General features: G+C 36.1%; 1 protein-coding gene and 1 pseudogene across 1 annotated transcript in view; one reads left to right on the top strand and one right to left on the bottom strand.

The window, feature by feature from the left end:
* The window catches only part of Vwc2l (von Willebrand factor C domain containing 2 like), a 145,676-nt gene that overhangs the window by 40,386 nt on the left and 80,523 nt on the right, over window positions 1-24,767 (top strand). The gene's annotated exons all lie outside the window — the stretch shown is intronic.
* On the bottom strand, window positions 21,731-22,992 carry LOC114097840 (pre-mRNA-splicing factor RBM22-like; annotated as a pseudogene).

Raw genomic sequence — 24,767 nt, 5'->3', positions numbered from 1 at the left:
TTCAGTTTCATATTTTACACTTATTTCCATGTTCTGTTTTCAGTTTGTGTATGTGACACAAGGAATCGATTGAAGTTTTTTTCTTTTACTAAAGTATGGATATTCAGTTTTAGGACCATTTACTGAGAGGACTTTCCTTTCTCTACTCAATTGAATTTGTATCTTTATTTAAAATAAGTTTGTGTGTACCGTTATTTTGTGTATGTATATATATATATATATATATATATATATATATATATATATATATATAAAATAAAATGTACATTATTCACATATATTCAATATACATGTATATTCATGTATGTTTCATTATAAATTTGCAACTGTTTCCAAACTCTATTCTGTTCCATTGAAAGTTGTTTTAGCTATTTTCGGTACTTTGCATTTATATCTGCATTTTTAGAATCACTTTATCACTTTCTACCCTCCTTCCTAAAAAACACTGTTTGGATTTTGGTAGGCATTGTTTTGAATCCTATATAGCCATTTGGGGGAAACTGACATCTTAATAATAAGTTTTTCAACTCATGAACATGGTATGCCTCTCCATTCATTTAGTTATTTAATTTGTCTTATCACCATTTTGTAGTTTTCAGAAAACAAGTCATTTTCATCTTTAGTCTGTTTTATCACAAAGTATTTAATTTTTAATGCTATTGTAATTAGTATGCATATTTACTTTTTATCATTTGCTGCTAGTATATAGATATTTATATTTTCATATTGTTCTTAGGTCCTAAAACACTGCTAAACTCAATTATTGGATCTGGTAGATTTTTTGTTGTTGTTTTATTTTTGTAGATTCTATTGGACTTTCTACATGTTATCCATGAGTAAAGACAGTTCCATTGTTTTCTCATAAATTTGCATGGCTTTTAGTTCTACTTTTTATGATACTGCACTTTCTAGGATATTCCATACAATGCTGAATAGAGTAGTAAAACAGCATAGCCTTCTGTTGCTCTGATCTGAGCAGAAAATAATTCAGTATTTCACAATTAAATGTGATTTTTGCCCATAGAATTTTCATAGATGCATGTTACCAATTGGAAAAATGCCCTTCTATTCCACTCATGCTAAGAATTCTCGTTTTGTTTTGTTCATATTTGGGGATTGATGGTGACTTTTGTAAGGGTTTTTATCTGTGTCTGTTGAGAGGATCTTTTTTATTTTACTTTTCTTAGTTCACTACTAAGTGAATTAAATTGGTTGATTTTTAAAGTTTGAAGTCAAATTTTACAAATTCAAAAATAAATTTTACTTAGTCATAAGGTACTATCCTTTTAACATGTAGGTAGAGTTGATTTGCTAAAATTATGTCTAAACCATTATCATCTAATTTTAATGCTCCAGTTTTTGTTGTTGTTGTTAATGTTTTTTGTTTTTTTTTAATCAGGTTTTGGTATCAAGGTACTGCTGGCCACATAGAGTGCATTAGAAAAGTATTCCCTCTTTTTTAATTTTCTGGAAGAGTTTGTGCAGAACTGGCATCAATCCCTCCTTAAATGTTTGGTAGGGTCCAGCAATGAGTTATAATGTTCTTTGAACTTCAGTTTCCTCTGTGAAAAGGTTATTAAAACAAATTCATCTTATTTATTTATATAGGGCTATTTATGACTTATTTCTTCTTGGCTTAGCTTTGGAAGTTTGCATCATCAAGAAATTATATATTTTCATCTAACTTGCTGAATTTCAGATTATTGAATTATTAATAATATACCCTTAGAATATTTTTAATATCTTAATATTATAGAGTCATTTCATCTTTCTCATTCTTAATATTGATAATTTCTCTTTTGTATGTTTTTTTCCTCATTAGTCTAATTATAAATTTACTGATTTTTTTTCTCAAAGAACCAACTTTTGAATATATTAATTTTCTCTCATTTTTTTGTATTTTATAGATATGATATCTGCTATGGTCCCTATTTCTCTTCTTCTACTTTGTGTCTAATTCATTTTTCCCTTTTTAATTTCCTAAGGTAGGCTATAAAGTCATCAATTTGATTCCCTTTTCCATTTCTAATTTAGATTCTAGTTCCTAGCCTTGTTTTTCATTTTTTATTTTGAAAAAGGGTCTCATTGAGTTGCCAGGTGGACTCATTAAGTTGCAGTCCTCCTGTCTCAGCCTCCTGGGTAGCTAAGATAATAGGCATGCTTAACCACACTTAGAATCTCATTTAGGTTCATCTACAACTTTCCTCTAAGTTCTGCTTAACATCATCCTGCCAATTTTGGTATGTTGAGTCTTACATATTCATTAAATTTAAAACACTCTAATTTCTCTTTTGATTTCTTCTTTAAAACATGGATTAAATAGAGCATATTAATTAGTTTCCAAATAGTGGGTATTTTCATGGTATCTATTTGTTATGGACTTTATATTTAATTTCACATAGATAAAATAATGTCCTCTTATTATTCAAATTCTCTTACATTTAATGAGACTTGCTTTATAACTAGAATATATTCTCTCTTGGTACATGTTCCATATACACCTGAAAAACACATGTATTCTGCAGTCCTTTGGTGTGATACTCCATAAAATGTCAATTAGTTCAAGTTGATGAATAGCATTGGTCAAGTTTTTATGTGCTTATTTATATTCCATCTGCTTTGTTTTATTAAGTATTGAGAATGGGTCTGAAAATTCCAAATATATTTGTATTTGTCTATTCTAGTAATTCTCTCAGCTTTTACACTATGTGCTTTGAACTTTTTTAGGTGAATAAATATTTAGGAATTGTTAGGACTTTTTCATAAATTTATCGCTTTGTAATTATAAAGTGACATTCTTCATGCCTTTATATTCTTTGCTCAGAAATTTACTTTGGTCTGAAATTTATAAAATCATTCCAGATTCCTTTTGATTAATGTTAGTATATTTATCTTGTTCCTGTATTATAGTTTTATCTACATGTGTGTATATTTAAAGCCCTTTTCCTGTAGATAACATGTATCTGGATCTTGCCTTTTAATCCAGTCTGAAAATCTCTACCTTCTAAATGAGATATTTCACCCATTTATATTTAATTTGAATTATTGAATTGTAGTTCTGTTTAAATCTATCATTTTCCCCTTACTCCCATCTCTTTATTCTTTTCTCTTTTTTAATTCCTTATTTGAAAAAATTGGATAAATTTATAATTCTGTTTTTTTATTATTTTGGCTACTTAAGTGATAATTCTTTAATTTTTATGATTTATTTTTATTGGTTACTTTGGGGATGATAGTATACTACTTATTATACTTGTTCTTTGATAGAAAAATTATACCACTTCATGTACAGTTTCAGAATCTTATAATAGTTCACTCAAATTTCAATGCTTCTGACTTTTTACAATTGTCATATATTTTGTTTTTATACATTTTTTTAATACTTCATCTTATTTTTGTTTCAAGAGTAAGTGATTACTTATCTAAGAAGATTTAAATAATAAGGAAAATCTCAAAAATTTATCCATTGATAAATTTCCAGTGTTTTCCATTTCCTTTCTGTGGATCAGTGTTTCCATCCTGTATAGTTCTTCAGTCTGAATTATTTCCTTTATTATCTCTTGCAGTGATAATGTACTGGTAAATTATTTAAGCTTTTTCATATCTAAAGAAAATTGCCTTCAGATTTAAAGATATTTTTGCTAGTATAGTATATTGGCTGACAGTGGCCTTTGGGTTTTGTTTTGTTTTTCTTTCTTTTGAAGACAGAACTTCACTGTCTTCTCCCTAGCATTTTTTTTTTTTCTGGCAAGATATGTGAACCATCCTTATCTCTCTTCCTATGAATATGAAATTCTCTCCCCCGTCTTCTTTTAATATTCCCTTTATCCCTGTTTTTGTGCAGTGTGTGTACCCGCACGTGTTCACATAATTTTCTTAGAGCTTCTTACACTTGTACTTCATTAAGCCCTTGAACCTGCAGATTTACAGTTTCTATTGAATTCCCAAAATTTTAACCTTTCATTTCTTCAAATATTTTTTTGCCTCTCCTTCTTTGGAAATTCCAGTTAGACCTGTACTAGGCTGCTGTTTTAATCAGCTTATTTTGCTACTATAACCAAAAAACCTGACAGGAACAATTTTGGAGGAGGGAAATCTTATTTGGGACTCACAATTGCCGAGGTCTTTGTCTATAGATAGCTGACTCCCTTGCTCTGGGTCTCAGGTGACACAGAACATCATGGCACACGGGTGTGGTAGAGGAAAGCAACTCAGGACATGGCAAACAGGAAGCCAAGAGCACTACTCACAAGGGACAAAATAAACCCCAAGACACACCCCCAGCAAACTTCCTGACCATAGTTATCACTCAGTTAACCCACTCAGATGAATCAATACACTGATTAGGTTGATTAGGTTATGGTCTCATAACCCAATCATTCACTTCTAAACTTTCTTGCATTGTCTCATGAGTTTTTGAGGGTCACCTCATATATAAACCAAAACAGTTATTTAAAATTTTCCCAGGACTCATTATTCTGATTTTTGTGTTTTCATTTCATATAGTTTCTATTGCTATGTTTTCAAACCTGCTAATCTTTTCTTCTGCAATGTCTAATCTGCCAATAATCACATCAATATTTATTATTTTCATCACTATACATTACTTGTTTTAGATTTCATTGTTTATACTTAAGAATTTTGAGTATATAGAATGCATTTATAACTGTTTCAATGTTTTTGTCTGCTTATTTTGATCTCTCTATTATCATTTTGTAATTTTTATTGATTGCTTTATCTCCTTATTTTCATGCTTCATGGCATGTCTGGCAATTTTTAATTGAATGTCAGGCATTATACATTTTACCTTGTTAGGTGCTGTGTATTTTGTTTTTCTGTAAATATCGTTGAGTTTGCTGCAGGACAAAGTTAAGTTTTGTGGAAAGAGTTTGGTCTTTTTATGTCTGCCTCTTAAGATTTGTTCAGTAGGACCAGAATGGTATTCAGTCTAGGGATAATTTTTCCCCCAATTATTAAGAAATACCTTTTGAATAATACAGAATACTTCATTAACTTTCCCAGTCCTATATTCCAGTGTTTCCTTCCTTTGAGTAGTTTCCTGGTATGCATGTGTCAATCAATACTCAGCTAGAGGGGAATCAATGCTTGATCAATACTTGATGGAAACCCTTCTGCAAGTATCTGGGGTTCTCGGTCTTTGTGCAGCTCTCTTTTCAGCAGAACCTGGTCCTAAAATCTAAAGCTGCCTGAGTCGCTCCAAAATTGCAGCCCTGTTTCTTCAACTTTGGGAGTCATCCGGCTCTCCTTACCGAGTGCTATGGCCTAGAAACTCTCACAACAGAAACATGGGATAACCCCAGGAGGCTCCTCTTACTTGTTTCTCCTCTCTCAGGAGTCACTAGCCTTCATTGCCTGGTACACAGTGTCTTAAAAACCACTGTTTATTACATTTCATTTATTTTTCATGATGTCTAAAGGAAATGTAAATCTTATCACTGTTTGTAATACCTTGTCCATAATTGGAAAAAGATATTTTAATTTCAGACTTGTATTTTTCAAAAGACCAAGCTCCATGTAGTCAATATCTGTCGCAGAAATACAGTAATGCGAACCAGTTTGTAACTCGCCAAATTAAGACACTCATTGTCCCCAAAATAGCCACTACATGATAGTCACTCAATAAATATTGAGTGCCTCCTTTGTCTTAGCCATTATAGTAAGTATAGTTTACATAAATTATTTCTAATCTTTAATACTATAACAGATTAGGAGGTTTCTCCTCTTTTTTATCATACCTTTTATGCAAAGGAAGGTAATTTCAATTAACAGATATTCAATTAACAGGTATTTTGCTGTGCCAAATACCTAGCAAAACTTCCATATTTTTTTATTCCAAAGACTCCATGCTTTCTGCCATGCTATAGTTATTATTTACCATAAAAATAGAATTGGGGACATTTAATAATGGATTTTCTAATTATGCTTTCCAGCTAAGGACTTTATAACATTTCTAATTTACCACCTTTAGAAAATTTAGCTGACAAGTAGAATTTTAAAAGAGATTTTCTGTAGATCAGCAGGAAAATAAAATTTATATTGCAAGAACAAAAGTGATAAAATAAAAAGAATATAAAGTGATTAACTTTATCACTCAGTTTCATGCCAAATCCTGAGAATAAGAATTTGCAGTCAGAAGAGAATGAGGCCCAGAGATGCAGACTTCAAGGAAGACTCAGGAGGAAATGGCTTATTTGACAAACCACCAAATACTGCATACAATTGCTGACCTAAGAACAAAACTGTTGGACTTTCTTAAAGCTGTATTACCTTGGTGGCTTACAATCTCCTTCTAAAATGTTGAAGGAAAAAGCTTTTTAAAAATTAATATTACCAATTTGACATTCATTAAGGGTATCAAATAATTTTTTACCTAAAATTATCAAAATTATATTTTTGGAAGCCATTTAATCTCAGATCTTAGTTTAAACATTTCAAATACGTAAATATTTAGTAAATATTTTCAATACCAAAAACAAAGCATTGTAACACTTCTGTTATTATCATGTCACAAAACATCATTACATTTTACTACTGAATTGAACCAATGGGAAAAAAAATGCACAAAATATAATAAAACTAAAAGAACATTCCAGAATATTGTACCAGTAACTATATCAAATATTCAGAAATGACAATGTATCATCAGTGTAATCTATGCAGTTAACTGCAACCGTATATTAGAAGTTGGTCTGCTTTAGGTCTATACCTCTTCACTGAAAACTTACCACAGGCACATTTACATATGAGAAGATGGAAAGAAAAATCTACACAGCACTTAAGATCACCATTATTCTCTTAGGGATAGCTAGAAGTAAAATATCACCTTGAAAGACATTAGGACAAAATAGTAAAATTTTCCAGAACTATTTCCATTCCATTCAGTTTCTTAAAGTTTCTACATTGAAGCAAAATATAAACCTTAAGGCTATTTTCTTCCTGTTGAACAAAGAACTAACGAAGAATCTTGGCTATATACAAATGAATATTTGTAGAATGATTATTGTTCTTTATGGTGTGGCTGTAAAGGGTGGAAATGGAAATGATTTCTCCTGGTATCAACACTCTGCAGGCATCCAAAGAACTTAGAGCCAGCTTCACTAGAGAGAGAGAAAGACTTGGATATCATTAAATAGGGTTGAATTTATTAAGAAAAAAGGACAAAGGCTAAATGGTACTACATGTAAGTCCTCAGATGAACCATTAAAACATGTAAAACATTATGGTCCTAATGTGGATACAGGCATAGACCCACTACAGAACAGGTATATTTCTAAGACGAGGACTGGACTACTCTCTTTAAATATATTATTTTCCACATTTCCAATTCAGAGGATTTGTCGCTGATATACAGGAATGCCTTTGATTTATGTGTGTTGATTTTATATCCTGCCACTTTGCTGAATTCATTTATTAGCTCTAATAGTTTCTTTGTAGAGCCTTTTGGGTCTGCTAGGTATAGAATCATATCATCTGCAAATAGTGATAATTTAAGTTCTTCTTTTCCTATTTTTATGCCTTTAATTTCTTTTGTCTGTCTAATTGCTCTGGCCAGTGTTTCGAGAACTATGTTGAACAGAAGTGGAGAGAGAGGGCATCCCTGTCTAGTTCCAGATTTTAGAGGGAATGCCTTCAGTTTTTCTCCATTCAGAATGATGCTAGCCTGAGGCTTAGCATAGATTGCTTTTACAATATTGAGGTATGTTCCTGTTATCCCTAGTTTTTCTAGAGTTTTGAACATAAAGGGATGCTGTACTTTGTCAAATGCTTTTTCCTCATCTATCGAGATGATCATATGGTTCTTATTTTTAAGTCTATTGATGTGGTGAATAACATTTATTGATTTCCGTATATTGAACCAGCCTTGCATCCCAGGGATGAATCCTACTTGATCATGGTGTACAACCACTCCATTCAAAATATCTTCAAAAAAAATAAAATACTTGGGAATCAACCTAACAAAAGAGGTGAAAGACTTATACAATGAAAACTACAGAACCCTAAAGAGAGAAATAGAAGAAGATCTTAGAAGATGGAAAAATATACCCTGTTCATGGATAGGCAGAACTAACATCATCAAAATGGCGATATTACCAAAAGTTCTCTATAGGTTTAATGCAATGCCAATCAAAATCCCATCGGCATTTCTTGTAGAAATAGAGAAAGCAATCATGAAATTCATATGGAAAAATAAAAGACCCAGAATAGCAAAAACAATGCTAAGCAGGAAGTGTGAATCAGGCGGTATAGCGATACCAGACTTCAAACTATACTACAGAGCAATAGTAACAAAAACAGCATGGTACTGGTACCAAAACAGGCGGGTGGACCAATGGTACAGAATAGAGGACACAGAAACCAATCCACAAAACTACAACTATCTTATATTTGATAAAGGGGCTAAAAGCATGCAATGGAGGAAGGATAGCATCTTCAACAAATGGTGCTGGGAAAACTGGAAATCCATATGCAACAAAATGAAACTGAATCCCTTTCTCTCGCCATGCACAAAAGTGAATTCAAAATGGATCAAGGAGCTTGATATCAAATCAGAGACGCGCCGGTTGATAGAAGAAAAAGTTGGCTACGATCTACAGTCGGTGGGGTCGGGCTCCAAATTCCTCAATAGGACACCCATAGCACAAAAGTTAATAACTAGAATCAACAAATGGGACCTACTCAAACTAAAAAGTTTTTTCTCAGCAAAAGAAACAATAAGAGAGGTAAATAGGGAGCCTACACCCTGGGAACAAATCTTTACTCCTCACACTTCAGATAGAGCCCTAATATCCAGAGTATACAAAGAACTCAAAAAATTAGACAATAAGAAAACAAACAACCCAATCAACAAATGGGCCAAGGACCTGAACAGACACTTCTCAGAGGAGGACATACAGTCAATCAACAAGTACATGAAAAAATGCTCAACATCTCTAGCTGTCAGAGAAATGCAAATCAAAACCACCCTAAGATACCATCTCACTCCAGTAAGATTGTCAGCCATTAGGAAGTCAAACAACAACAAGTGCTGGCGAGGATGTGGGGAAAAGGGTACACTTGTACATTGCTGGTGGGACTGCAGATTGGTGCAGCCAATTTGGAAAGCAGTATGGAGATTTCTTGGAAAGCTGGGAATGGAGCCACCATTTGACCCAGCTATTCCCCTTCTTGGTCTATTCCCTAAAGACCTAAAAAGAGCATGCTACAGGGACACTGCTACATCGATGTTCATAGCAGCACAGTTCACAATAGCAAGACTGTGGAACCAACCTAGATGCCCTTCAATAGACGAATGGATAAAAAAAATGTGGCATTTATACACAATGGAGTATTACTCTGCATTAAAAAATGACAAAATCATAGAATTTACAGGGAAATGGATGGCATTAGAGCAGATTATGCTAAGTGAAGCTAGCCAATCCCTAAAAAACAAATGCCAAATGTCTTCTTTGATATAAGGAGAGTAACTAAGAACAGTGTAGGGACGAAGAACAGGAGAAGAAGATTAACATTTAACAGGGATGAGAGGTGGGAGGGAAAGGGAGAGAGAAGGGAAATTGCATGGTAATGGAAGGAGACCCTCAGGGTTATACAGTGGAGGAGGTAGAGAGAGAGGAGGGGAGGGGAGGGGAGAGGTGGGGAGGGGGGAGGGTGGAGGATGGGAAAGGCAGTGGAGCACAACAGACACTAGTATGGCAATTTGTAAATCAATGGATGTGTAACTGATGTGATTCTGCAATCTGTGTATGGGGTGAAGGTGGGAGTTCATAACCCACTTGAATCAAAGTGTGGAATATGATATGTCAAGAAATTTGTAATGTTTTGAACAACCCACAATAAAAAATTAAAAAAAAAAAAAAAAAAAAAAAAAAAAATAAATATATTATTTTCCAAATGACTTTTTAGATAAAATGGAAATGATAAAGAATAGAATTTTGAAGCTGCAAGGGCCTTTGGAAATCATTTGTTTTAATACCATATTTTGCACTTGGAAGACAAGAAAATCCAAAGACGGAAGGTGATGTTGAGTTATTCAAAGGATGACAACAGGAAGAACTAGAAATAGAAGCTAGCTCTGCTCACTCTCAGGGCTCATATTTTAAACTAAATAAATACATATTCTCTGTGAAACCCTATCGGTACTTATTGGTTTGTTTTCATTTAACTGTGTTGCTTGTACGTTTTTATGACAAGTATTTTATAGGATTTAATTTGTTTTTACATGCTGCTGGGTGTTGAGTGCCAATCAAATGATTCTTAAGGTTATTTTTGATTTTGCAAATACTTGCACACTTACAAGTAAAATTATGTGTTTAGAATATTAATGGCAACATTTTCTAAAGAAGACCCTGAGATCTGACATGTTATTAGGTTTGGAAAGCATACATCAAGGTCAACTTTAAAAATAATTCAAATTGCTTTTTGAGAGAACAGATCACAAAACTTTTTTTTTTGGGGGGGGTGGTGGGTTTACTACAGATTGAACTCAGGGACACTCAACCACTGATCCACATGCCCAGCCCTATTTTGTATTTTTATTTAGAGACAGGGTCTCACGGAGTTGCTTAGGGCCTCACTATTGCCGAGGCTGGCTTTTAACTTGGATCCTCCTGTGTCAGCCTCCTGAGCCACTGGGATTACAGGCGTGGGCCACCACAACTGACTCAAAACTTTTTAATAGAAAGTTGAAAAACAGTTGATGAGAGTTCCTTTTCAGAATCCATGTCTTTCCAGGAGTATGCTTCTTTATTGTCATGATGACCATAGTCCAGAGCACAATATAATAAACCCTTATACTTAATGCAGTTTATCAAGTTTTCATTGGCTTCCTTCACTCAATAAATTCATTTATTAAATACCTATGTGCTAAACATTTTGCTAACTGCAAGAAATACAGCAGTGACCGAGATTCAGACCGTATCTTTAGAAACTTCCAGGCCTTAATAGAAGTCCAGGAAAGCAAACTAGAAAAGAAGCAAAAATTTTCACTGTCATATGCTCTAAGAAAATTATAGAGAAAACTTGCCAAGGAGGAACAAGAGGGAGGAAAAAAAGTAAGTAGGGCTTTAAGTCATCTTGGCTATATTGGAGAGAATTAATCACAAGAAACCAGCATAGAGCAATCTACCAGTTCTTATGCCTTCCTTGCTGCAGAATATTTGAAATGTTATGTCTACTTATTTGAGCATAGCTGCAAAGATTGATTTCATGTATCTGCAACTTAATAAATGTTAAGAGTTTTTTTATTGATATCCCATTATATAATATAAATAATTGATAGAATGTCAGGAATTCGCATGTCAAATCAATTTCTGTACTTTCTGATATCTAACCCCACAAAAAGAAACAAAGACACAATGGAATTTAGGAAAATAATAGACATATAATTGAAAGATTAGTGCCTAGGAAACTAAGATGGGGATTGGAAACTTCATTTGAAAGTATCTGTGAATTCTTTTTGTTCTTTCTTCTGGACCCACACTACTAGATATTTTTCACTCATCTTGTCCTGTTCTTCTGAGAGTCCTAGCACTTAACTCATCTGTAATTTCACACTTAAAACACCCACTGGCAAAGAACAATCTAATTCCAGATGATAGCACCTGTATCTTGTTCTTAGAACTTGGAAATATTGACTTCTATTATTTCAGGAACTTCAACACCAAATACCTAATATTGGGAGATTCCTTATAGGGAAAAAAAAAAAGGTGTTTATTTCTCAAAGAATAAGTAACAACCTCTGTTTGAAGCCCACTAATGAGACAGATACATGATCACGTAATGGGCAGGTGAAGACTGGGTCAAAATTAGGTTCAAGGTCATAGTTTAATCATCCTGATTACCAAGCACATTTTCCCCATGAATTTAAATTCACTCTTAAAGGCTATATAAATGACTGCTCAATCATTTTTATTGTTTTCAAGAATGTCTCGGTCATCTTCCCAGCATATTCAGGTTCAAGATGCTCTGAGCTGAATTACATTCCTGGAAACCTGTTGGAAGAAAACTTTCGTAGCTCAAAACATGCTCCCCTTGAACTTTCTGGCCTTACTTTGCTTCTCATGAATCTATGATTATGTATAATTAAATAGAAGAGTAAGGTTATTCATAGAAATTCATTGGAGACTAAAATTCAATGAATCAATCAATCAATCAATCAACAGGCCAAGGCAGAAGTTGGTAAAATTGAATTGTTTCAGGCACTGTAGGATGAATAAGTTGGATGAAAGCTATACAAAGTAGGTTTGTCTGTAAAATAGACATTTATTGGTCAGCCATATCAGTTACTGAACACATGTAATCTCATTTAATCTTCTCAATAGACCTTTTACAGATGTGACTAAAATAGAAAATTACTTATCATGGGGACCATGAATGGAAAATTGTAACACCTGTGTTCCCCACTATTTTCTATCCAAAACCCATGCATTTTCCACTACACCACACAGCCAAAGTGTGCTTCGTGAGTGCACTTCCTGGGTAACAGGCATTCATATACCTCATAAACAAAGAGCAAAACTGAATGGAGGTTAGGGTTCTACAACAAATTCATAGGATTCCATGGGTTTTGTTACTATAGATGTGTTCTGAACCTTGTTTGAACTTTCTTATTTTCTCTGGTTGCATTGGTGAGTGCTTTTTAGTTGCAAGTAACATAAAGGTCAAAAAGGTTTACCTATCTTAAACATCCAGGGCACCTGGCAGTAGGCCTAGCTAAATCAAGGGACTAGAAGAGAAAGCCTGCATTTCTTCTATTGGTTGGATTTTGAGGAACTTCATGGTGACCTGAGGGCTGCCAGCAGATCCAGATGTTCTTCCTCATGTATTTATATCTGGTTGTGGAGGAAAAGAAAGGCTATTTTTTTGTAACATAAATGTTGAATGTGACTTAAATTGGCTAGAATTGAGGTTAGTCAGATTCCTGAAACAATCCCCCTGGGTGCTGGAGCCACATTTTCATCCCTGATGGGGATGAAGACAACAGCACTAGAGTCACTGGGCAGTGAGAGTGTGTGTTCCCCCAAGGAAAATAAGAGTGCAAGTTTCAGAAAAATAGGTTCATGTTTGATAGGCGTCAAAACACATGACATTTTCATAATAGGCCAAAATTAGGGAGAAAGTATAAATATTTGTTATAAAAAATAGTCTGTATGCACATGCACCAAAGCTATAGGTGTTTGCAACAATCATAACAAACACATCAAAGGTGACTTAAAGCTAAACAAGATTTTGATAAAGTATGTCACAGTCATGCTTCTGAATGTTCAATTCATACACAATGAATGAAAACCATCCTTGAATATAAGAAGTCTTGATGGGGAACATCTTCACCCAAAGATAGACAACAGGTTAAAAAGACCTTGAATACAAGACCTGTCTCCAGAAAACTGACATTTCATGTCTCCATGGTGATGGCATGAAGATTGATACCAATACTGGCTGACTTCCCTGGTTGCTGTGGAAGTAGAATTTTCTGGTACTATATTTAACAATATTCATTTGTAATTTAGAGCCACCAAATCTGTCAGACAAGTCAGTGGATACTCTACTTATCAGGGATTCTAAAGGTGGGCTTGCATTTTCAGTGTGAAAATATATGTAACACACCATAATCAGATATCAACTTGGGCTCTTTAACCAAAGTGATATGTTTCATATGTAATCACCATTTTTGAATGTTAATGTTTTTTCTTCTTTTCCAACAACAACTTTAAAATATTTGTTTTGAAATAAATTTTCAGAAATATCTGCTTCAAATGTTTTTGGTAAATAATTTAGTAGAACTTAACACTACTCTGTAATCAAAAGTGAAAACAGAAAAATATTAAGGCATACTTCTAATATCATGAGAAATTAAGCTAATTTCTTAAAACTAATAAAATGGTGAGTTCACTTAAATCATGCCCCAATAAATAATAATGATGATAAAGAAAAGGAATATGATGGTCATTAATGTGTTCCTATTATTTCAAGAAATGTGCTTGATATCTTCCATGCATTAGTTCTAGATTAGGGTACAGTTAAGCTTCTATAACAGGTAAGCACCCAATTTTCAGTTGTTTAAACTGATAGTAGTTTATAATTATTCATTTGAAGGTCTAAACGAATATTCCTTGATGGTTGGTGACTCTCTTCCAGGCTGAGATTCAAAAACTCAGACTCATATCTTGAGAGTCTACCATACTGAACTTATAGTATCCAAGTCTTCTTACTCACTAAACTCAAAGGAGGAAAGCATCAGTTCTTTAATGGACCAGACCTTGACTTTTGCTTAGTATTATATGGCATGCTTCTTTATAAGGAAGACAGAGAACTGATCTTACTTTATGTCCATTTCTGGAAAATGCATCCAAACCCAGAGAAGTTTTTGTGTTAGTCATATTTCATCACTACTACCAAAATTCCTCACCAGAGCAATTTAGAGGAAGAAAAGTCATTTTGAACTCATGGTTTCAGAGTATCAGTCCATGACTGGCTCACTATCACTTTGGCTCCAAGGTGAGGCAGAGCATCGAAGCAGAAGGGCATGGTGAGGAAAACTGCTTACCTCATAGCTACCTGGTCACAGAGAGAAGGAAGAGCCAAAGGGACAAGATATAATCCCCGTGGGCATATAATCCTCAGTGACCCACCTCCTCTAGCCATGCACCACCAACCCACACACAGTTACCCTCAGCAGAGAAGTTCTTTCAAATTATTAATTTATCAAATGGATTCATTCCTTAAATAAGTTATAGCTCTTGGAATCGAATCATTTCACCACCACTAGACATTGCTCCATTGTCTCACACCTAAGCCTTTAGGGTACACCTCATCCAAATGGTAACAAGCCTATACAGCAACCTTTCTTTAAGATGGTTTCATACAGATTTGTTGGTGTTATCAGATGAAACACAACTTCATAATAACAACTCTCTAACTAGAATGTGTCATAATGGTGTTTTCAGATAAAAGCAACTTCATAAACTCTCTAAATAGTATGTATAAAATATTTTAGAGAGAAAACTATTGCCTAAATATATTGTTTTCAGAATATTTATAAGCATTTCATGGAATACACTTTGAGAAATGTTACATTTTTATGCCACCTGTTTGGTGAATATTCATGTAGAAATATTTACATAGGTACACCTAATAGTTTTCTGATGTCCTTGAATTTAAGAAGTATCTTTATCCATTTTCTGTTGCTATAACAGAATATCTGAGAAGAGGTATTATTACAAAGAAATAAATTTGTTTAGGCTGATGTGTCTGGAAATCCAAGAGCACAAAACCAGTGTCTGCTGAACGTTTTGTGAGCACCTCCTGGCAAGAGTGCAAGCAGGTGCATGCAAAAAAAAAAAAAAAAAAAAAAAAAAAAAAACAAGGGGCAGCCTCACTTTATAACAACCTCCTCTCACTGTACTAACCCAGCCCCATAAGAACTACATCAATCCCTCTTAAAGTCCCAATTACCTCTTCAAGTTTCTACCACCTGTCAGCACTGTTACACTAAGGACAAATTCAATGTGAGTTTCAGAGGTGACAAAACATATGCAAAACACAGCAAGAAGGGATGTGCTAACTGAGCCTCAGGACCAGATCTATCTATAGCCCCTTTACTTGTCTTTCCTACATCCTTGGTGAAATGTGAGCTAGGTCAGAATAGTAACCTGTATTTATGGACATGCGTGAAGCTCAACAATCATCTTGGTCTCATTAGCACCTGTCTAGGTGCGACGATTAATTGTAGTTTCCCTGATGTTGTGAGGAAAGAATTTAAACATCACAGACACTCCTCCAAGATGTCATGCCAATCGGACAACTTTATCCATGAAAGACAGGAGGGCTTGCAGTTTTAAAATTCATAGATTCCTAAATCATTACACCCCAATTTTCAACAATATCCTTTAAAATTACTATCTGCATTGCAACATGGAAAAAAATTAGAAAATATTTTACTATTTACTTTGAAGGCATATTGTTTCTCCTGCCTGTATAACAGAAGAATATCTTTCCCAAATAGAGGTTTACCAATCAAAGTTAACCCAAAAGAAGAGGCAGCCTGGCGTAATAGGAGCCGTGTGAATGAGGCCTCAGGAGACTGTGGTTCCCTTCCCTTAGCAGTGCGATCTTGAGCAAGTCATTTCATCTCTCAGGGCTATTTTCTCGTTTGCAAAATGAAGTCAACAAGACACCCTGCCTGCCTCCCAGGTCTGTTGTGAGCATTAAAAATGATGAGAGAATTTCCTCAAATATGAATTATAGAAAGACAAAAATGCATATTTGTAGAAAAAATATTGCAACATATGAGGAGAAAGCATTTTCTATTATTGAGTAAGTAAGCCATTCATTTTGTTCCCATCAAGGCAATGTATAATACGGTGGAGTGATTTTGAGCAGGGCCTATGACAATAGAGAGACTAGCTCTCCAGGGCAACCTCTTTGACCTTGAATCAACTCTTTATCCGCCCAGCAACTTAGATTTCCCAGGTGAACCCAGGAAAATAATACATTCCTCATAAAGTAATTATGAGGATTAAATGCGATAACATATGTAAAATGCTTCTAATCGCACCTGTCACGTGACAAATGCTGGCAACTTACTGCATCTATCAGGGAAGGATATTAGATGTGATTTATTTGGGGCTTGCTTTTTCCAACTTCCCACTTTACCCAGGTCTCTATGATTGCCAAAAAAGCAATACCAAGCAGGATCGGAATTACGAGCTCATTGGGGAAATAAAGGATTTCAGGGAGAAGTCCAAATCTAGTTTGGGAAAACTGTTCTCTCAGCACACATTGGGCTTGCAAAGCCCCTAACTTGATGCAAATTGCTTATAACTGTTGGGCCTGCTGCTTACTGGCCCCCAAAGCTCTTGTTTTGAAAACTTTACATTTCATGTACAAAGGCCCTTTCTGTGACCCACAGACCCAGACATCTTCTCAAAGTGATTATCTCTTTGTTGTACACTAAAGGGGAATTAAAAAATTATGCATCTGTTAAGAAATTTCTTCAAGTTATAGAAATGATATTTTATTCCCAAATGGACCAGGGATGACAAATTCAAATGCTATATGGACTGAGCAAGTGAAATAGGTATGTGAAGGAAAGCCTGTACACTGTCAAGGGACTCTCTGTATTAAAATAAAACCAGCAGAATATTCTTTGTTTCAAAAAAAAAATGGTATCTTTCCATCTATTTTTGAAACTTGGGTCTATTTTGGACTTTTATTTTCTCTCACTTTAGATGGAAATACTCAAGAGTAAAAGAAAATTAACAATAAGCATAAGTAAGCAGATCTATTATTTAGTCCCCAAGTTGGAGAGAGATTATAGTGGAGCCTATGGCAAATGAGAGAAAAATGTGTGATATCTCAAATGGAGTACCGTCTGCCCTTGTCAATGGCGGTCATGTAAAAATGTGAGACTAATACTAAGTCTTCCTGTTATTAAACAGAAAGCCAGAAATCTGCTTTTTAAGTGAAATCTCCCAATTTTTGAAAGTTAGCTAGGAAAATAAACAGAACTGTAAAAACAGAATAAATGCCAACAAAAATTGCAAGTCATATGTGGCTTTGTGATTGCTGACAATCATGAGGACCTCCTTTGCAAAAAAGAAGCCACTGATTGCAAAGGAGCTAAGGGACTGGCCCAAGGTCACATTGATACTGTCAAAGCCAGAAGTTGAATGTGCATCTTCTGACTCTGCCTCAATCCAGGAGAATTAGTCCATCTTCTCACATCCAAAGCAGCCACAACATTATTGATAATAGAATGCATGAACAGAGAACACAGCAGTTAAATATATGTGTTTTTATTATTCCTGACTCTCTCCTGTTTTGTCTCAAGAGATTTCTCCATTTTCTCATATATTATCTAGGACATGATAAACCCCCCTATCTCCCTTTCTTAGTGTGATAATAACTCTCACACTCAGAGGAAGCAATCTTCTGCTTGGGAGTTAATGTCTTTGTAGATTTAGGGAAATATACTACAGTCAATATGCAGAGTGGTTTGGCACAAAAAGCACATATTGTATCATTTAAATCAGTATGTCAATGATATATATAAATAACGAAATCATGCACATTCAAACTGCTAGCTTGCCTAGATTTTAATACCCAGTGTGAGATGTATCGACCACATGTTAGCATTCTGGTGAAAATGCTAATTTCCATATAGCATAGTGATTGCAAAAATACTCACTGGGTTACAGATCAGGGCATCAATGCCAAGTACTAATGAAAAAAAAAATTTGGACATAGTGCATCTAATTTTCCCAGCCTCTCATGCTCTGATGCACCACAGGCTTAAACTAAAAAGATTACTTGTGGTTACCTGGTGAGCTAATGCCACCCGACCCAAAGTTACACAACAGCAGGCACTGAATAGCAAATTAGTAGGTAGTGGGGAAACAGTGATTAAAACCTGAAGCTGGCCTCGTTACATCCATAATTATATTTATTCAGTGCTTCAGTGCATTTGGAAGAGAAACCATATTTCTCTCTGCCTTTCTCAGGCGCTCTCTCTCTCTTTCTCCCTCTCTCTTTTTTTGATATTTCATCTACTTATTAATAGTGTGGAAACTCAGGAAGAAAAAGCTGAACTTGAAAAAAACATTCATCTTAGAAATTGGTTATGTAGCGGGAACCAAAGTGTTCTCTACACATCCAAGGGCCTTGATTAACTTTCTCTAAAGAGTCTGAGCCCCTTTAGAATCCTAGTCTCAGGGAGCCTAGCTCTTAAACCATGATCGAATCAAAGTTCTGAAGAGGGAGGGAAGGTTGCTAATTATTAATTTAATAATTATCTTCCATTATGTTAATTTATCTTCCATTTGCTAAAACTATATAATACCTCCAGCTAATATCAGTTTTTTAGATTTGAACAATCAAGAAAATATATGCCAGATAAAAAGGGATAAATCCCAATTGAGCATAAGATGCCCTTGGTGTGACCACTCAGCTCCCCAGTAAGGCTGTGAACTACATACTTATTATAGTACCAAGCAATGGAAGGAGCCAAGATGGGCTCTCCTTTAACCCCTCATGTACTAGAAGGCACAGTCCTGCATTCTTATTGCAGGCAAACCTTGAGAAATTTACAGAAGCCACCCTTGGTTCAACTTCAACAGGGACCAATCTCTCTGGTACAAACATCTGTGGTAGAAATCTTGTAAGCACCCCTTAATGTATAAGATGATCTCTTTTGTTTCCTTGACCACAACCACTGGAGAGAGGCCATGCCTTTCTACTTTCATCACCATCCCTGGAACCATAACAAAAACAAAAGCTAGCTCATGTGGAACACTTAGTGCTTTACAGGGGAGCTTAATTTAAGCCTCACAAAAATTTACAAAGTGCCTGTGATTTTCATTATTCCCATTGTATAGCTGAGGACACAAATCCTTAAACATACTAAGCATCTTGGCTAAGATCACAGGACTAGTAAATGAAGTCACAGGGTTTGAACCTAGGTTGGCTGACTTAATCCCTGTGCTAGGCTGAATGTACAATAAAGGTCCACATCTTTCTTTGAATTTCATTAACTATTAAAGTTATTAGACTATTAAGGGAATGGTATTGAAGGAGAAATATCTGTTCTGTTTTTTATTTTTATTTTTAGATTTTTGGAACTGGGATTTGATCCCAGGGTACTTAACCACTGAGCTGCATTCCCAGCCCTTATTTTTTATTTTAAGACAGGGTTTCGCTAAGATGCTTAGTAACTTGCTAAGCTGCTAAGACTGGTTTTTAACTTGTGATGCTCCTGCCTCAGCCTCCAGAGTCGCTGATATTATAGGTGTGAGCTATCACACCTGGCTAAAACAGCTATTTTAAAAAGTCACTTTGGTTCAGATAATGTTCAGCATGTAACTAATTTATTGATCAAGGCTAACACAGATCATAAACAAACAGCTTTCTCCTCAATTCCTACCTTGTCTTTAAACTTCTTCAGTTGAATTTACAATGTAGACATGGTCTTAGGCGCTTTAGGTCATGAACACAGTCACAATTCATTAGAATGTCTAGTCTTAAGATACTAATCAAAACTCCAAATGTGAGTTAATGTCAAATACCCTTTCTTCCAGCCACCATCCAGAACCCAGGCACAGGTATGAAGGTGAGGTCCTGCTGCTCCATGCCCTCCCCATGCACCCACCCACAAACTTCTGTTTCTAAGAGGGCAGGGAGTGCACTACGTGACACTCCTGGGGAAGAACCCAAATAGCCCCACACTGGCTCCCTCTCTCATGTGACCCACAGCCATCTCTGACCTTGACACACATCTCCAAGCAGCAGCAGCAGCTCCCTCCTGATTCTGACACAGGAGTTGGCCAGCCATTCAGTCACCTCCATTATTTCCTAGTCCCTAATCCCTAAACTGCCTTTGATTTCCTAGGCCTAAGCCAGCATGGGTCTACTATATCTTCAAATGCAGGAAACATTTTAAACTCTTACATAGGTTCCATGATTAGACTTGGGATCAGGAACTACTACCACCAAAATGGGACAGAGAGTTTTAGGCAGAACTGATGCTTCCACAAAAGCCTCTTCAGCAGTGTTCCCTCCAAGCTCATTCATTTTATGATTTCCTCCAATAATCTTTTTTTTTTTAAATTGACCCATTTTAATTATTTAAAAACAATACAACACAACATCAAATTTCCCTCATCACCTACAATTCAGTTATATCCAAACATTCTAAGACCAACAGTCCTCTGCCCAGAAGCAGGAGATCACAAGGGGACACTGAAGACACACGAAGGTGAATGTGGAAGATCAGAGTTCCGGTGGTGGCTCCTGCCTGAGTCTTCTGTTCCAAACACACTCCAAGGTTTGCCTTTTATTTTGTTAAAGAAGGTATTGGATGGGAAGTTCTTTAAAATAAAATAATTTCATCCCAGACACCAGGTTTCTTCAATGATAGATCCATAAAATTTGTGTTTCTGATAGGAATAAAAAGTAATTTTTACTTTAAAAATGAGGAAAAGAGCTGGGCACGGTGGCTTGAGAGGCTGAGGCAGGAGGATCACAAATTCAAAGCCAGCCTCAGTAATGACGAAGTACTAGGCATCTCTGTCTCTAAATAAAATACAAAATAGGGCTGGAGATGTGGCTCAGTAGTTGAGTGCCCCTGAGTTCAATCCCCAGTACCAAAAAAATAAAAGAGAGAGAGAGAGAAAAAGAAAAATTCTGGGCTGTCCTGGGTCCTGGTTTCTTCTTGTGTCTCTGAATATGTGACGTCAAAAGAGTTAAATCATACTTATTATGACACTAGATGATTAGTACTATTTTTTTAGATGATAAAAATATAAAATACCCAGTAGACATAAAAATGGCTAAAAGGTTTTTTACTGCAGCTCAATTTTTGGCCCCCCACACCCCAAGATACAAAATGAACATATAATTGAGATGGTAACTCCATTGGCTATTCCAATTTACCCATCTGCTTGTCCCCCATACAGGTTCAAGGGACTAGCAGAAGGTTTTCTTAGTAATATAATCATGGCACTAGCTGTGATCATGGCAGTTTATTTGAGGTCTGCTGATTCTTTTCACACATGTAGGTGAGCAAGGCTACACTTCTCCAATTGCCCATATCTGAGCACATTCAGCTTCAACCATAGAAACTACCAAGGAAGGAAGAATATATGTATTCCAAGATTCATTTACTGGGATTTTAAAGCGCCCTTTCTTCCATGGAGCCCAGAGTGGTGGCAATGTGCTAGCGACTGCTGTATCTTCCAGCATGAGCTCCCATCCTCTGGGGTTCCTGAGAAGGATAGTGGATTGGTCCTGGAGCCCTCATGAAAGGAGCAGGTGGTCTCATTGGGTGGACCATGTGTGGCCCCAAACCTGGGGGTGGGGGACGGGGCGATCCCAGGCAGTGGTGGCAGGGCAGTGTTTACCACGGCTGGAGGGCCACTTGGGAGGAGGTTGAAGTAGTTGGCAGAGGCTTCTGCTGCTGCAGGAGGAGGAGGAAGAGCTCCAGGCAGACCTGGAACAGGCTCCAGCTGGATCCCAGAATCTTTGGTTCCATCCTTCTCTTTTTCTTTTCCTCTGGCTGCCAGGGATCTTTCCCATTTCACCTTGAGTCTGCATCCACTGACAATCAACTTATTAAAGGACTTCTCAGCAGCCACTTCTGCAGCCTGCCTTGTGGCAAACTGGATGAACGCACACTGCTGTTCTCTGTACTACAGTGATCCTTCGAATCTCTCCGAACTGGTAGAAATGATTTATGAGATCTGTCTCAGTAACGGTATCGCCCAGACCACCAACATATAGTGTGGTGATAGTTTTATCCTCCGGTGGGTCCAGACGAGGCATCATTGAAGCCTGCATTAGAAGCTTATCTGCTACAGGGTCATTGATTCCATAATAACGGTCTTTAATATTTTGATCATCAAGGGGTTCATCTGGATCTGTAGGCTTCTCATGTCTGTATGGACACTCTTCCCCTCTTTTACACTCTCCTTTCACCCAGAAGGAGCAAATGTGGGGCTGATTCCTTTTGTAGTAGGGTGTGGTCCGGGCCATTTTGAGCAGCAAGTCACTAGTAGATGTGGCTTTCCCAAGCATGCCAACTGGCCGTGTTCCATCAGAGTTAGAAATTTCTCCTTCCATATTTTGTGTGTAGTACTCTTTTTTGACATCTGACTTTGGCACATCATCTTTAAAAGACAATCCTGCATCACGAACCTGGATGGGCAGGCCATACTCTAGGTCTAAGAGGCAGGTCTGACAGATGTTATTCAATTTACTGCAGGTTTGGCACACCTTAGTCTTCTTGAAGTGCATACAGATTCCAGGACACCAGCGAAACACTGTAAATGGCCTGGCACAGATTCTGCATTCTTTCTCATACTTATCTTTGGTCATTCAGATATATGGGTTTTCTCCAAGACACATCTGGCATAGAATGGGGAAGTCCACGTCCTCCCAGTTCTGCCTGTTGTAGGTGTTGGAACTTAGAGAGGCTGTCATCTTGAGAGCGTTTGGGGGCAGTGGTAGCTTCTGAGTCGGGCCCTCTAATAATCTTAATCCTGCAGAAGAGTTTAAGACCCATGGAACAGTGTGTTAGCTTTCCATCACCATAAAAAAAATGTCTGAAACAGTCAATTTTAAGAGAGGAGAGATTTATTTTGGTTCATGGTTGTGGAGGCTTCTGTCCATGGTTAGTTGATCTGGGTGCTTTTGAGCTTGTAAGGAGGCAGCAGCTCACAGTGGGAGTACAGGGCAGAGTATGCTCCTCTCCTCGTGGCAGCAAGAAAGCAAAGAAAAAGAGGAAGAGATGGGGGTCCAAAAAAAAAAAAAAAAATCCCCTTTGAAGACACATTCTCAATGACCTAAAACGTCCTACCATTAGTATCAGGTTGAGGACCATGCTTTTAATACATGGGCCTTTAGGAGACATTCCAGATCCAAAATGTAGCAAATAGTTTGCTTCCTTTATAAATTCTTCACATGAGCCAAGCCACCTCAGACTAATTTTGTTATCATGATATCATGTCATTTATAACTGATGGGATAAATTCCCCTATTATCTTTTACAGATATATTCATAGTTCAGTGATGATACTGTATTATCCATACAAATTTCCTATCTTGTTGCATTCATTGTATTACCAATCTTAATTAGTGCATAATATTTTACTTTATTATTTTCCATTTTTATCTATTTGTACTTATTGTTGGACTTTTGGGTAGAAAAACTTTGACTTTTCATCTCTTTTTGTATCCATCAAGAAGGAACATTCAAAATGTAATGCCTTTTAAAGTGTCCACTTTCTCAAGGAATTTACAGTACTTAAAATGATTTATTTTATAATCTAGAATACAGCAACTAGTAAGAATATTAGATCTAATTAAATTACATTAGTTTTCATGTTTTAATATTTTTTAAAAGTAATGACTAGCTCCTGATTTGTATGTTAATAAAAGAGATAGATAACTTGAATTAACAAAACTAGAAAAATCCAAAAGTCATTGGTGTTGTTGGCGATTTTGTAAAGTTATGGTTAAAGAAGATAATTAAGCAAGAAGATAATTAAGTTCCCATCCCTAAATGCTGTCTAAAGAGAAACAAACAACTACTTGATGATAGTCGCACTACATTCAGAATGACTAATTATAAAATTAAAGGGGACATTTTAGCATTTGAGTTCCTCTGTAAATTTTGTAACCATTCCCAAGTCATGTTCAATTAAGTATATTTCATGCATATTCAAGAAATCTAGAAGAAATTGCTCCAGGGCTGCTGTAGAACTTCTTGGAGTCAGGGACCCAGGCTGTTGCCTTTCCCGCGTCACTTCCTCATCCAAGATGGCCCCTGGATCATGAGTCATTACATCTATACTCCATGCTTGAGGAAGGAGGAGGCAACAAAAAGAGACACATTTCCTTCCTCAAAATGTACAACATTGTATCCCATTGGATAGAAATTAGCCCCTTGACCACACCTAACAGCAAAGGAGCATACTTACTGAAAAGTTAGCCTTATTCCAGAGTCCCTGAGCCAAGCTACAAGAAGCAGGATGTTTATTTCAGATGAAGAAAGAAAGAATGAACAAATAGCAATCTTGGGCACCACGGGATGAGATGATTTGTTGACTATTATAACCTAAAGCCAAATACAGAGAATGGAGCCAAGTGGTAAGACAATGGGAAGAGAGAGGGATGCAACTTCTAAGGAAGGAATCATCTTGGAAAATGATGACAGGGATTTGCTAAAACAACCCCCCTGTCTTCTTCTGTCTACC

Source organism: Marmota flaviventris, chromosome 11 (assembly GCF_047511675.1).
Source record: "Marmota flaviventris isolate mMarFla1 chromosome 11, mMarFla1.hap1, whole genome shotgun sequence".
NCBI lineage: Eukaryota > Metazoa > Chordata > Mammalia > Rodentia > Sciuridae > Marmota > Marmota flaviventris.
The sequence above is the reverse complement of the archived record's forward strand: the minus strand, read 5'-3'. Positions and strand labels throughout refer to the sequence as shown.